Here is a 16,107-nt window from a genome sequence, read left to right as displayed (position 1 = left end):
GCCCACAACACTGCCTGTCACTTCTACTGGCTAAAATGTTCTCTGGTGTGGTTTTGCAGAGTCCCTCCCTGCTGTGGGCTACACACCAACAGTTGAGTTTCAGCTCATATATGGCTCTTTTGAGCTCATGGGGAGCAAGGGGAAGGAGTGAGAACAACAGGGGATGGGACCCAAAGCTAAATAAATCAATGCTGCTTTGATCCTTTGGGATGAGGATGCTGTAAAAACACATGGTTATTAGAATTGTGATTTTATTGGTTAAAGAGTTGCTTATTGGCACTGCATTTCAGCATGAACTTACACGATGGTACTAAGTACAAAGTGTTCATTCTGTTTGTGGCTATAAGAATTAATCTCTTCCATGTGCAGAGAGGGTGTGTGATAATTCGGCTGAGATTCCCGTTGGTAGTCCGGGCAAGCACTCACCAGCCGCAGGGCTTTCAACAATGCACAGCAACAGCTCCAAGAACAAATGATGTAACTAACACCCCTGTGAGTGCTGCCACGCAGGGCCAGAGCAGCCTGCTCATTTCAGGGTCTTCATCCAAGTAGGCTGTCAGAAACCTGAAAACCTGAAACTAAAAGGTGAGTTTCTCCCCAGACGTTCCAACGCGTAACTCTGGACAGGATTCAACAGCTAATGGACACTGAATGAAATGGTATGGTTCTAATAGCTTGCATTTGCCTCAATCATAAGAAAAAGTCTGATCCTGATTATTAAAAATGTAAAACTAATTTGCAATGTTTATGTGGATGGCAGCTTTATATGCATGATAGAAATGCTCCAACTGCCTTTACAATCCAGCTGGAACAAAGTTTTCATTTTTCTTTTTCATGAAATTTCATTTATTATGAGCAATGTGTCTCAGTAAGGCAGCTGTTGGCAGCAAGATGTGAAATTTAAGTTAAGCTGGTTAGTACCAAGAGCCAAGATATAATATGTTTTTGTCAGAGAGAAGTTTTCCTTGTATATATACAGTAATTAAAATAGTTTGTCAGTCAATCCTATCAACCCCCCTTGAAGGAAGAGATAAAGCTATTTTAACATACAATTTAGAAATTGCAACAAAAACCCTGGGATTGCTACAGCTCATTTCAGAGAGGTCTTAAGCAGGTAATGCACCAATGACTTCAGAAATTAAAGATACCTGGTTTTCATCACTGTCCTATTAATACAGTGTCAGATTTTGAGCAAGTAACTTCTGACAAGGTTCCAAATAGGAATTAAATCAGGATCAGTGTGTTACTATTATACACTGAGGATGTCTCACACAGCCTGCACCTGGAGGAAATTGTCCTGGGCTTCCTATGACTGGGGCAAGCACTCCTGTCATTCAATACATAACCGTGATTTTCCTCCAGCTTCTCTGGTTGTTACAAAAGAAAGCAGCAGTAAACTTCACATCTTCCTCTGAACCTCCTCTGGAATGTGTTTAAGATGCACATTTCAAAAATACCTACCTAAAACTGCCCTTGGGAAATAGGTGAATGAAGAGGACAGGAGCTGGCTCATGCTATTGGAAGTTCAAGCCAGGTAAGGGTTGAAATTTTATAAATAAAGTGAATAAAAGAGAACATTTTAAAACCCACCTAAACTGAAGCATTAAGCTGATCAATCTTCAACAGCTACAATGACTACTTGCAAATTGGCTTCTTTCCCAAATTGTTGCCTGGAAGTTGTTATCAAGGGTAATTGCAAAACTCTATCATTATCTGTCCTGGGATTTGATTAGTCGTAATGATCCCAAACATTCAGGGATTTTACTACTGACCAAAGACACAACTGTCCCTGGGCCAGCCACAACCTCCTGCAGTGACCAACAAACTCATCTTTTACTGCTTTTCTACTGGATGAACTTGCTGATCCAGCCTGCAGCACATCAATGGCACCACCACTGAGGGGGAGCCAGGAACACACAGCCAGGCTGAGCAGGACACAGCTCCCAGCCAGATAATCCAGTCTGGAATTGTGATATGTTTTTGTCATACATGGGATCTATCAACACTCTTGCTTCAGGAGGGCCCCACTGCCACCTAAGACAAGCCCAAATGACTCCCCTGTTCAGGTGGCAGCTACCTGCACTTCCCTGTGAACACAGGATTACAATTAAATACTCCAACACAGCTGAAGCTGGCACCACTTTTACTATTATAATGTTACCTGACAAACAGATTAATTTAATGGCTTTGAGGACTCTGCCCATACCCCACAATCCATAAATTATACTCACACACAGACTTTGAAGGAATTCTTATTTGATATCTACTTTAGGTATTTGCAGCACTGTGGGTGTTTACTTCTTTTTTTTGTTTACTGTCATGCTTACAGCTTGACAGCCATCTACTCCAGTTAAAAACAGAGCCAAAAAGTTCCACTAGAGAACTAGAAAATTAAATTGCATTTAGGGATGGGTGGGAGGTTGCTCACTGATGTTTATTATCAGTGAACACAGTGGCTGGCTTCAGGGTACTTGCAAGTATTTTTAAGCCAAAGAAAGCTTAGCAGGTTCTTTCCTCCAAGCAATTCTTTCTCTGAGGAGTTTTTTAAGGGATAAGCATTGGGGTTTACTCTTCTGAGATTACATGCATTGTTAAAGACAACTGGATTGTATCTCTTTTGTATTGGAAATAAATAAATTGCTTTGTCAGTATCTAGAGGGTTAAAATCCTCAGATTAAAAATGCACTTAATACATTAAAAAAGATGAGAGCTGGTGGCCATCACTCCACAAGTACTGCCTCCAATACTCACAGATTTACAGCAATATAAAAATACAAGGCTGGCAAGAAACTGAAATGAGAATAAAACACATATGAATCATGCACACAACTAATTAAACATGAAAATTATCTTCACAGTCACTTACCTTCACCACTGTAAGTTAACATTCAGCAGAAGAAATCTGAGAAGTGTATTTCAGACATATGCAATCTGGGAGTAATATTTCTTTTAAACTCATGTCAGGATAACACAGCTTCCTTTCCAAGCACTGATTATTTTGGGCTCTCCTAAGTGAAGCGAAAAATGCTTAAGACTGAACACAAGCCTTGGCTGACAGCACTTAAGTGAGCCTGGAAATCTTCAAATTTACCGTGCTGGGAACTGCTGTGTAACTTCTAGGCTTAGGCTTCAGGGCAAAGCATACCTATATTCCATCCACTCACAAGTTAAAGAAATCAGATTTTGGCAACTAAACTCTGACTTCCTTTTGCATAAGTAGTACACCAACATCCAAGCACCCAACTGTTCACTGTCAGGGGACCATGTGAAAAACACCCCAACAAATCACATCCCAGCTATTTCTTCTTTACTAACATTTAATTTGCAGAATCCAAATTGCACTTCCAAAAGTCACAAGGGTGCATCAACCACTTCAGACACTACAAGAAAAAAAAATAAACGTGACAAAATTTGGAGCTTGCTTTTCAGTGATGCTGAAAAAGCTCTGTATGAAATAACTTCCATGAGTATACGCCAAGAGTAATTACAAAATTTTGAGTTCCAGAGACTACAACATTGCAGGTTCCATTCTGCTTCTTCTGGTAATGGTATTTGCATCAACGATGAGAGCATCCACTTGAGGAGAGACAGCACCGTGTTGGCACAACAAAACCCTGTCATTAAGGAGACATCTGGGCCACTAAGAGCAGTCTGCTGGGGAAGGCTGCACCTCGCTAGATTGGGTTTCAAACCAAGTTCTCCATGAGGTGTTGAGCAAAAGAGAATTGGCTGCAAGCAGGACAGCACAGGCCTGGTGGGTTTTGTTTACTGTGCAGTTGAAGGACCACTAAATGATTAATGAAGGGCTGACAGCTTCTTTGGAGAGCAGCAGACAACATTTTGGGGCAAGACTTTGGCTCGTCAGGTTAAACACAAAAATGCTTACATAGAGCTCTCTCTCTCTCCTGAGCTCACTGCTGTTCAAATGACTTTTCTAACTTGCTTCCCAGGGCAAGAACATAAATGTAAGGCTATCTTGAGGAGAAAAAAGAAGCACAACAAAATGTTAGTTTGCCAGAGCATCTGGCACATTCGTATGTGTGATAACACTAGCAGCACACTTTCATTACCACCTTGTTAGCAGCTACAGGCAAATATTCAGCAAGATCCCTCTCAAAGTAAACCTAATTCCACTGAGAACAGCAGGATCATTTACCCTCCTCAGACAACCTCTGCCCTGTGCTCTCCAGGCTCTTCCTGGGCACAGAGCTGCCACCACCATCAGGAATGGCAAGTGGCTCATGAGGAACGGAACATGCCTTCCTTTGGAGCATAAATAAGGTAAAAAAAATGCTGCCATGCAAGCTGAAGGTTAATAGCTGAAAACCCCTGAAGCTCAACATATCAAGGATATTTTATATGCTATTTAAGCCTTGGATGCATGATTAAAATCAAGAGGACAGCCACCATTTGTTGGCTAGACCATCTCATCTGTTTCTACACTTTAGATATGAATATTAATAGAATACAGGCAAATCCCCCCAAACATTAAAGAAGATTTGGCTTCTGGAGAGCCAGGGAAGAGAAGTCCCCTACAGGAGCCTTTCCAGTCTTCAGAGCAGTTACAAATTTTCTGGCAACTTAAAATCAAAAAACACACTTAAGAAAACATATCTAGGAAATGTAAGATCCTGAACATGCAAAAAAACTGTCACTAGTTCAGGAATTCAAGTAAAAGACAACACATTTCCCAGCCAGCATGTTACCATACAAGTACAGCTACATTTTCAATCAAAATCAGTCCTTAAACATCGGTCAAGCACCAGCTCAGTTTTTCATGCAGGATCACTTGTGCCCACAAGATGCCACAACAGCCTTTGTGCACCAACTCAGAGACTTCTGGAGAGGTGGAACTAATTTTAGCACTCAGGTTTCTTACCTCAGGGAGGACAAGCAAGGCTGGCTGACTTTCTCTGTCATCCCTCCTTGCCCTAAACCTGGCAAGAATTCCTGCTGGATGGGATATACCAACACTCCAGAGCCTGATGTGAGATTAAAAAGTGCTGATTTTGTCAGATTCTACCAGGTGTCTGCACCAGGCACTGCTGGGGGGCTGCAGGGAAGGGTGAGGTCTGTGCTGGGCTGCTTCCATCCAGCCCCACAGCAGGACCTGTCTGAGGCTGATGGCACCTCTGTCAAAAGGCAAAATCCAGCACGACAGGAAGGAAAAACATGAGAGAAAACAGCCACAGCTCCTGGAGAGAAAACAGGAGCTGGTTCTCCTGACAGGGGGAACTGCAGCCTGCAGAGCCACACTGGAGCAAGGCAGAAGGGTGAGGAAGGAATGAGTGGTGAAAGGAAATGCACAGTCTGACTACAGTCTCTGACTGCCCAGCCCCTGGGTGAGCTGCAGGAACTGGGAATGTGGGAGCCAAGCTGAGCCTGGCAAAGGAGGAGGGCAGGACTGTTTGAGTTCTTGCCTTTGTTTCTCACCATTCAACGCTACTGTAATTGGCAATAAATTAACATTCCCCAAGCTGAGTCTGTTTTGCCTGTGATGGGAGATAGTGAGTGATCTCCCTGTCTTTATCTTGACCCATGAGCTTTTTTTTCATATTTTCTCCCCTGACCTGTTGAGGATGGGGAGCAGGTGAGGAGCTGGGTGGATACCTGGCCATCATCAACCCAGCACGTGCAAGAGTGTTTCTTACCTCAGTGCTCTGACTGAAGCATACACTATAACTGGACCAAATGTAGCAAATCCCATAAATTTCTTTTCCAATAATCTCCTTCTGACAGAACATAAAATCTTCCTTTTCTCCAACTAACCATAGAACAGCTCAGATTAAATCTTCCTAGTGAGAAACATGGTGTGTTACCATGGCCTGGAGTCTGCAGGACATGCCAGGGCTCCCCCTGTGACATAAACACCTCCACCACAAAGCTGTTGGGCAGGTTGTTTCCAACATTCATGGAAACGTTGGAAACAACATTTTTTGTGTTGTTTGGTGCAGTACTCACTTCTCCTTCCCAAATCTCTAACACCACTGGAGTCCTAAGACTAATCACTGCTTCTGTCACAGACATCTACTGCAAACACTCTTCCCGAGCAACTTTTTGGGCTGGATTAAACCAGAAAGCCCTTAAGAAGCAGAAGTGCTGCTTCTGCAGGGTCAGCAGCTTGTTTCTTAAGGGAGAGAGACTGAAATCCTTACTTCACTCTCCCCTGGGACTGCGTTGGCTCATGCTCCCCCTCACTCCAAGCTGTTGGAAACGGCAGCAATGGAAGGACAAGAGCCGAGTTAAAATTTTGTTACTGCAGCAAAAGGCAAAGTGAGGACACCACACCAGCCTCTGAACACTGGAGTAACTTTCAGTTGGGAAAAATGACTTGTCAAAACACCGATGTGGCAGAAACACCGCGCTCTCTGCTGAAAGCTTCGAGCTGCAGATATTCCCTAGCAGCTTTTCCACCCAAGCCTTGGATTCAATTCATTTAACACCATGATAAAGAATAAAAGCAATCAGTAAGCAGAGTGTGGCTTTTTTTTTTTTTCTTTTTTAGCAATCCAGTTCCTCCTCCAGCAATAGCAGGCTGCAGTAGGTGAAGCAGGCTGGGTATCGCTGCGTGTCCGCGCTCCTCCTCGGAGTCCTGTCTGCTGCCTTCCCTCCCCAAACATGTACTCATGAATTCCACTGAAGCCTGCAGGTAAAATCCTTCCCCAGGCATTCTGCCCTGATTGATAGCTTTAGAGCCTTCCTTCACACGGCTTCGGCTGCTTTCCAGACCTTTATTTTTATTTCTTTTTGTAACTGTCTCCAACGGGAAGTTGCACTCGGTTTTTTCACTGTACGTTTCTCTTAGAACTGACATCTCTGCATTGTAATGAAGGAACCCCTGGGTATTAGTGACAAATTAGTCACCAGCTAAAGAATATTTTCTTTTCATTTCTATACCAGGTGGAAGATATTAAAATCTTGAGAGGAATTTCACCTGCTCTGCTACAATAAATCATCACACAATTTTCTTTTAAAGTGACTTAATTTTACTGCCTTAAAACCTCATCACCATTAAAATAGTCTTCTGAACTTGGTCAGGAGGACTTTATAGTAAATAGTATGCATTTAATTATACTTTGAAAATTAATGTGATTTCACTTTCATACTTCAAATGGTGTTTTTAAAATATGGAATTATTCCGTTCTGAGAAGAAAACCCATGTACTACCACAGGTAGAAATTAACAGAAAAGTATTTTCTCTTGTTTAGTTCTCTAATAAGGAACAGTACTAAAAAAAAATCTCCAGAAGACCCCACACAGTCTGCAAAAAAAAGGAGAAATATTGCACTCACTATTCTTTGTTGAAGAACTTGTAAAATAGCAGCCAAAAGAGAGGGAAAAAAAACGTAAAAACACTTCGGTAGAGATTACTGAAGCCACAGGCCACTGAAACACAGCAAAATATTCAGTGAAGGCAGAGATTTACCTTTTTTTTTTTCCTAGAAGGCTACTACTATTTTAGTAGTAACATATTATTAAAAAGTTGATTCTCAAAATGTTAACTTTACAACCACGCAGATTTTGTGTCATTATAGTGGGGTTTTCTACTTCTTAAGACAGATACATTTATAATCAAAGCTAAATATGACACAAGTGGCTTACAGCTTCTGATTCAATGGCTTCATATACATTTACGTGCTTTTAATCATCAATTAATTAATTTTTCAAATTACAATAGGTCCATTAAGTAAGCCAGCAGCAAAGGAGTTAATTTTACAACAGAAAGTAACACCAAGACTGAAATTTAAGAATCCTGCCCCACCAGCAAAAGGAGGGCAGAAGTGTGTCTATCAATAAATACAGCACACTGAGTCTACATCCAATTGTTTCTTCCTCTATTTGCCAAGAAAAGAGAAGAGCAGAAGATCAATTAAAAAGCAGAAATGTAAAACCAAAGCGTTAAACACTACGAGATATTTAAGACCCCACAGTGTTTCTTATAAGTGCAGAGCATCACTCCCCCGGGGGAGTTCCAGCTCCAATAATTACCTTCTGTCTGCTCACAGAGTTCAAGTTCAAAACAATATTCATTTTCCACTTCCCGTCCTAAACCAGGGCACAACGCTTCTGTGCGTCACTCAGCAACCACCCTGCTCCACCACAGACATGGTTAAACCACTGCTGTGACTGAATAATCCTGATTTGTGGCAGGGGCTGGGGCAAGGAGAAGCCCTGGGCTTTAAAAGGAAAGCATCAAGCTCCAATATCAACGCCTCTGACTTTGAGCAGCAGCAGCAGCAGCATCCTTAATTACACTCAATTAGAAACCAAGCATTTGTCTCCACACCCCACCCCTAATTTGCAGGGGGTCATAAGTGGTGTTTCAGAACTAATCTAGCCCAGAAGCTTTTGCTGCATCTCAAATATTTTACATCAGACTCACTTGGCTTCCTCAGCCCCCTCCCCATCTAGTTCTCCTACCCAAATATTATTCATCTGCTGCAGTGAACAGGAAGGATGGCTGCCAAACAAACAATATGAATTCATATATAATAGGCAGAACACGCCTTCCTTCAAACCACAACTTAAGAGTTTTCAGGTGAAGAGACACTGAAGAGGGAAAGACAGCAAACATTTGTGAAAGTGGCTATACAAAACATAATCTTATATTGCCTTGTGCAGGGTTACACACATTTACAGCACTGCTGAATGATTATGTATTTCTGGTCAGAGACCTAAACTCGCCTCTTATTCAGAGAGAAATAAATTTTATTAAAAACAAGATCCCTCTAATGTAGGTATTTACACAACAGGCCACCAAGGCTACACAGAATAAGGATCTCATAATTTTATTTCAGTAAATAAAAACGGTGTCTGCCTTATTTTCCTGCTGCACACCTAACTCTACCAACACACTTAGGAGTACCAGGTCAGAGATGTGATACCACAGACTAAGCCATACCTCTGCAAATTTCTGGTGCAGGAGGTTACAACCACTGGTACCAAAAGAGCTGTGGTACCTCCCTCTCTCCACCCAATTCAGATTTATCAACTTTTTAAACTGATGCTGGAGACTTTGCTGATTTGCAAATAGGCATTTGAGCATGGACAGCACAGAAAGATGTTGATTCCCACTCTGGTTTTTGAAAGGCTCAGGAACTGAAGAAGTCAGCTGGACTTGCATTGGCAGCAGTTATGATGGGATTTAAAAAAAAAAAAAAGCACTTTTGCAACAAGTACAGAAGGTTTAAAACTGTTCCCACTCAATAAGGCTCAGCCCTTACTTGAGTGAAATTATTGGGAACTGCAGTGAGAAAACAACTGGATCTAATACATTTATGCACTGTTGAACACAAGGAAGGAGAAAATTTATGTATTTTGCTACAAGCCTTAAGGCTTACTCCTATCTCAGTGAAGAGGAGTAGTATCAACACAGCATTATCAAATGTAAGCTAGCAAAAAACATGGGTTTATAAATTCAAGAATAAAATCAGCCTACAAAAGAAGAATAAAAAGGAAAATTTGGATTCAGTGAAAATAACATTCACATGTTTTACTTAAAAAAGTGTCATCTTTCAGAAAAAAAATGGTGCTTTTTAGTTAGTTAAGGGGTGGAAAAAACAATCTCTCTTTTTCAAATAAAAGTATTGCTCAATTTTAGACAAGATTTTGTCTTGTTTCACCCACAGTAGTGGGGAAAAATAATAAATTTACACAGCTTACAAAAATAAAGTACACACTGTCAACATTTACTGAGGATAAAATATTTTGTAAATACATTTTGACTTGTCTTAGAAACAAAGAATTGTCAGATAGTTGCAATTAAACTCTACGGATGGTAACTGAGCACGGGGAATCAAAACTAGTGATACACATCTATATTCAAAACTGATCAAAGTTCTTTCCAAAGTAGCTGTAGGACAATTACACAGCAAACAGCCAAATCAAAAGTGTCATCAAAAGACACGATTTGCAATAGATGGAAAACATGTCTCTAAGACAGCTGATGAGGCTCTCTGCGTGGTGCACAGACAGAGCTGTAAATAACTGGGGCCCCCAGACTGCTTTGCTTACTCAACCTATTTAAAAAACAAAAACATTTCAGATGCCTGCCCCACTTTCCCCTCACTGTTTCTTGTGGGTGCCTGAGTAATCCTAGAGGCATGTCCAGTTTTTAAGGCATTTGCTGAGTGTAAGGAACATTCCCCATGTCCCCCTGTCTTTGGAAGTCCTGCTCTGGTTGAGTTTCTCTGTGAAGTCTGTTCTTTCCAGCATAGACAGAGGCACCAACTCTCCAGTTACTATTTGGGCTGACTAGTATTAATTAGTTTTCTTTATTTAGGATTATTTTTTTAATTTAGCTGGGCTGCTTTCCTTCTCAAAAGCAGGGATGGCAAAGAAGAATTTCTGCACTATGAGACCGAACATCTAGAGTTAGGTGTTCAAGCCAACAGCACTAACTCACCCATTTTCTCAAACCTCTCTGCACATCTAAGGGACAATTAAAACTGGAACTTCTTTGATTATTGCAACCCATAGAAGTAGGAGCCCACAGCCAGGAGCAGGCAGCAGAGAGAAATCCTGTTTGCAGAGAGGCATGGCTCTGGTCAAGCTTGAAATCTGTCATGTTGGTTTATGTAAAAACATTCCTGAAAAAGTCTATTATAGTTAAAATAATTCAAGACTTCCATTTCCCTGAATTATTAAGTGGTGTTGCAGCAAAGGCAAGTTGAGGTTCTACCATGCATCAATTTCCTCTCCAAAAAGCAGAGGGGAGATGAATGACACCAACACTTCACGCAGCACTCACGCAAAGACATGGATGCGAAGAAATCTCAGGTTTGTAACCAAATACTTTAAACCTTCATTTCCTTAACAGAAAACCAGCTGGGAATGAGTTAGAAGTGGGCTATCATCAAGGAAGTTTCTAACAACAAACTTCAGTTCCACCAGTCTCTGTGCATCAGTAATAAACCCTTCACCTGCTTTTCAAATTGCTATGGCCCAAATCTATCCAGGCTCTCACAGCCTCGAGCCCATTTTCACTCTTTGTATTCAAACCTGGCAGCAACAACAAAAAAACCCCCAGCAGTCTTGCAAATAACAAAATCCCACACCCCAACAAAACACGCACCCTGCTTCTACTAAATAAATGTCAGTCAACAAATAGGCAGGAATTTCACAATGGCTGAGGTCATTCCCTTTAAGTCATTACGGTTTGTGGGTGAGTTTTCCTGGTGGTTTTAACATTGGTTTCTGTGATTGCAGCTATGCTTATTTATGCATTTAAGGCGTATGATCTAATACACTTAGGTTTAACTACTTCATTCTTTTGACATTCTTTCCAAATTATAAAAAGGATTCTTGGTGTTTTCACTGCCTTGGTAAAGCAACAAAATTGCTGTCCACATAATTTCTTAAAAATACAGAAAAGAGTAAGTACTTGTTGAAAATAATTCAAAGTAAAAAAACCTTACCCCAGACATTCCCTCCTCCAAGATAACACTTTTGCTCTCCCTCTCCCCCCTTTCTGAGGGAACTTGCTATTTTTTTAGAAACAGATGTTTTGCTGGCTTTTTAAAAACAATATCCAGGCCTTAAGAGTGATTCAGCTACAACTTATAATCAACACAGTAGTTCAGCTTATTTTTTTAAGCCCTTCTATTTTTACTGTTATGCTTTTAAAAAACTGCACATTTGCGGTATGCTTCAGTCACATTGTGTCTTCCACTGCACTTCGAATTCTACCATAATGCTCATTTTATTCAACGCCTTTTGGTTATTATCTACCAGGGATCTTTGCTTGATAAAAATCAAAGAAGGCAATTTTCTACCTTTTTCTAATGGAAATTTAAATTATCTTCTCCCTCCAAGGCACAAAAAGCCCAAAGAGCCCCCATCATCCAAATGAGGATGGAGAAATTCACTGACTTGTAAGAAACATTCAGAAACATTTTCAAGAAGCTGAAATGAAAATTAAAATTGTGTATGGAGATGGGTGTGCACATCTCTCTCCCAGTACTGTGTGCAGTGCATAGCTATTACCTTATATACAGAAGTCACGGTAAAACATTTTAATTGACCTTTTTAAACTTGAGGCTATGGGCAATTCTGTATTTCTGGAGTCCCTGATACGGTTTTATATGTCCAAGCATGTTTCTAATCAGCAGTAGAAAGAGTGAGAACCCCCCAGAAGCTCTGTGGAGAGAAAAGGGCCCCATCCTGCGCCGCCCCTGCAGAGGAGCTGCCACCTCTTGCACCACCACCAGGTACAGCTGTCCTGAGTCCAGCTCTGACCCGGCCACACCAACAAAACATTATTCACCGGCACACAAAACACTCTCAATTTCTCAAGCCATCACCCCCACATCTCCCCAAATCTGTAAATTCCCCCCTCACGGCCACACACTCTGTGGGCACCACAGCAACTTCGCAGGCTCCTCCATCCCCTCCTTCTCCATCCTTTCCAAGCTGCTTTTCCTACCCAAACCCCAACTACAACAATCCCCAAAAATTCCAACAAACCCTGAAATTCCCCATAAACCTTACCACAGCCCTGCAGCAGACTTCTGGCTTTGCAGAGAGCCTCTGCACCTCAGCACCAGGGGAACACCTCAGCACGGCACGAAGGAAGCGTTTTCCGGCACAGCAGAGGTGACAAACAGAACGAGAGCAGAGCCAAGATGCCATCTCGACTTCAGGCAAACAACCTCTCCTGACCTCTGGCAGCTCCCACACACTATTAAACAAAAAGTATTCTCTCCATGTTAATGAACCATGTACAATCTAACAGATAACGCTGACGTTAAATAAACATGTTTGTATGTGACTCCTAATGCCAGGACTTAGGCAGCTGCAGACAAATAATTTTAAATGGGAAGGATTATGCCCGTGTAGTCTTTCTCATCTCATTTTACACATCTTTGAAATAATTAAAATACATAATTAAAGCACAAGCAGAAAGACTGAGTGAAAAGAGGTTTGACTATTTTTAATTAAATATTTACTCTGTGACACACTCACTGGAACCATCTCTGGAGTGAACATTATTTTGGATCCAATTTTCCTCTCACACCTCTTGCAGCAGTAAATCAAGATCAACTGAACAGCCTGACAAAGAAGGGAGCTGGATCGGCTTTTGAATGCTGCAATAAAAAAATATTTTGCACAAGACTTAAATCCTTATTCCAGTTTTCTCCTCTCTCCTGCTTCAAACCTTGAGTAGCACGAAATCTACCTGCAAATGGCAGCACCTCCAGGCCCCAAATGACCCAACCAAGAGGAGCAATTATTTGCATCCTAATTGAAGGGTTTATCCTCACCTGATTAAAACAAGGTGTTTGTTAAACATCATTACTTGAGTTAAGATCTGCAAATAAAGATGAAGTATTGTTTTAAGAATTTGACTGCCATGACACAATTGTTTTCTGATGGGATCTCTTAATCAACAGTCCCAACAAAGATTTTCAGCAGAAAAGGAAGGGAAAGAGATTTGACAAGTTCTCCCTATTCCTATCAAAGTGAGCAAAATGCCAAGAGGTTTGAGTACTTACATTTTTTTAATAGACATATACTAAAAAAAAAAAAAAAAGTCTTGTATTTTTTACTAAATTAAGCCACCAAAAAGAAGGACGTATTTAAGCCTGAATGACTTTACTTTTATATATACCGTTGTTTATAACTCTGAATATATTTTTTGTTCTTAACTATTTTTCTGTCATGTGCAGTACAATGTGAAATTTAATGAAAATAACCTGATTGTTAATCCAGGAGACTCCTCCATGCACTAACGAAATATACATTGCTACTGCTGTGAAAAATACACAGGTACAAGGAAACTAACTATACACTGGGAATGGCAGTATGAGATTTCCTTCCTTACATGGTCTACGAAATGACCCCTCCACTTACAGGATACATTTAAAATTTTCATAGTAAAACTGTAGTGTTCCACAGCTTATGAAAAGGATTTGAATTTGCAACTTCATTTAACAGTTTGTCCCGAATAAAAGTTACCACAGCCAGGCAAAATTAACTCAAAAATATTTTCTTAGCATTCTGAGAACTTCTGCTAGTTTTCACAGATTTATAAAAGCATTTTTCACTGCAAAAGCAATCTTAACAATCATTTCCACAGATTAGATCTAACAACCTGTGAATTTATTGCAGAAGGAATTTACTGCAAAGAATAATTAGTCTTCAGCACTGCTCATGCTTGTTCTCTGGCTGAAGACACCTTAAGACCATCTGGTTGCTGCAAAATTAGGCACAGAAGAAACAAATCTTACTGAAGAGAATTATAGCTGATTTCAGAATAGCTGTTGTACTACTACACATCATAAATAACAGTTGGGAAGACAGCAGAAAATTAGTAACGTCTCTAATTGTTTTCTTTGTCAGCAGAGTGTACACATACGCACTGACACACAAACACAGCCATGCAGAATTCAGCCCGACGCCTCGCAGGCTTGAAGTTAAATCTGCAACTAATATTTGCAGGATTAATAGCTAAATATTAAATTTTCAGGGAAAAAAACAAAAGAGAAAAGCATATTAACCAGCTATGCATAACAACAAAGCAACACATGAGACTCTTTAATAAGTGATATTCTGGCATCAAGTTCTTTGTGTGAATACCTGAGTTTAATTCCTTCTTATAATTCAAGGCATATCCGCACACACCGTGGAGTTGAATACGGGGCTTATTGTTGGAGGGGGAGTTATCAACAACATTTTTATTTCTCCCTAATGAAGCTTTTCTAATGGAACCTAAGGCTGCCAATGTTGTGAGGTATTTGAAACAGGAACCCGTTTCAAAAATTTCAACCAAATAATGGTGATAAGATTAGCGAGTCATGGGGATGGAGTCTCCACATATTATTTTAAAAGAAAATGAGCTGATGGGAGTGGGCTTAAGCAAAGTAAAGCAAAACAAACTGATGAGCGTAAAACCAAAAGTATACACCACTTGTTATTTAGCCAAATGTTTTGACGTGTTGGTGGGTGAGTAGAAGAGGCACAAGAATTACATGGACAATTTGTTTCTCTAACTACACAATTCAATTTTACACCATAAATTTAGATTTTTTTTTTAATTAAGAGTTTTAAGTTAGAACAATGAAGTCCAGTTATCAGCTGCTGCACCATTTCAAGTAAATTCTCAAAACATGCTTAAAAAGTTTCTGGAATGTCTCCAAAGTTATGAGTACTGATTATTTTCAAGGCATTTGTACTGCAAGTATTTCCTACTTGCTTGTGTTACATCTGAGGCCATGCGATGCCTTCAATTTCAAAGCAGAAATAAAAATTCAGCTTTATTAAGGAATGGAAACAGTTTCCCCACATAAAAAACGATGATGAGAAAGAATTTATCCTGTCTGAGCAACAAGTAACAAAACAATGCAATGCTAAATGTATGAAACTATCTAAGAAGCATTGCTTTAGACACAGAGTTACTAGTTTAAATGTATGCCATCTTTTGTGGACCAGATTGCCCTAATACCCACAGATGTGGACTAGCATGAAGAAGTTTAGACATGCTTTCTCAATAAACTGGGGGAGAAGAAGGGGAGGGACCCTTCCAGGGATGGCATTGCGGAGAGAAGAAATTCTCAGTAAATTAATGAAGTCCACAAGAGAGACAAAACAATAAACCATTCCTGCCACTGCTTTTAACGGCGCTCAGGGATGCGTGAATTTGATATTGCGCTGAACAAAATTTCTGTTAATATTTGATACAGACCAATAAACTGTTTATTGGTTCACTACATGTATTTTAGCAATCACAACTTTATACAACAGAATATATCATTATTTGAATTGTCTGAACAACAGTAGCCGTACACCATGAATAATTTCCTTTAGAGGCCATTCACTGGGCTCAAGCACGATTTAACACTCAGAAAAGTTTACTTAAACTGCATAAATCACATACAAGTTTTCCTCATAGAAGCAGCCGCGGGAAAGCGCAGCGGCTCATTTTATTTAAACGCACGCTCCAGCTATTAAAATCGCTAATAACCGGGGCTCGCTTGACGGTAAAATCGAACCGCACGCTGCGCAGCAATTCGCTCCCTGTGCTAATGCTACGGCTCCGCACGCAGGACCCGCCGCTGCCCCGGAGCCGCTCCGCGCCCGCGCTCCGCCGGAGCCGCCCCCGACGGGCTC

Source organism: Onychostruthus taczanowskii, unplaced genomic scaffold (genome assembly GCF_017590055.1).
Source record: "Onychostruthus taczanowskii isolate IOZ18803 unplaced genomic scaffold, ASM1759005v1 scaffold60, whole genome shotgun sequence".
NCBI lineage: Eukaryota > Metazoa > Chordata > Aves > Passeriformes > Passeridae > Onychostruthus > Onychostruthus taczanowskii.
The sequence above is the reverse complement of the archived record's forward strand: the minus strand, read 5'-3'. Positions refer to the sequence as shown.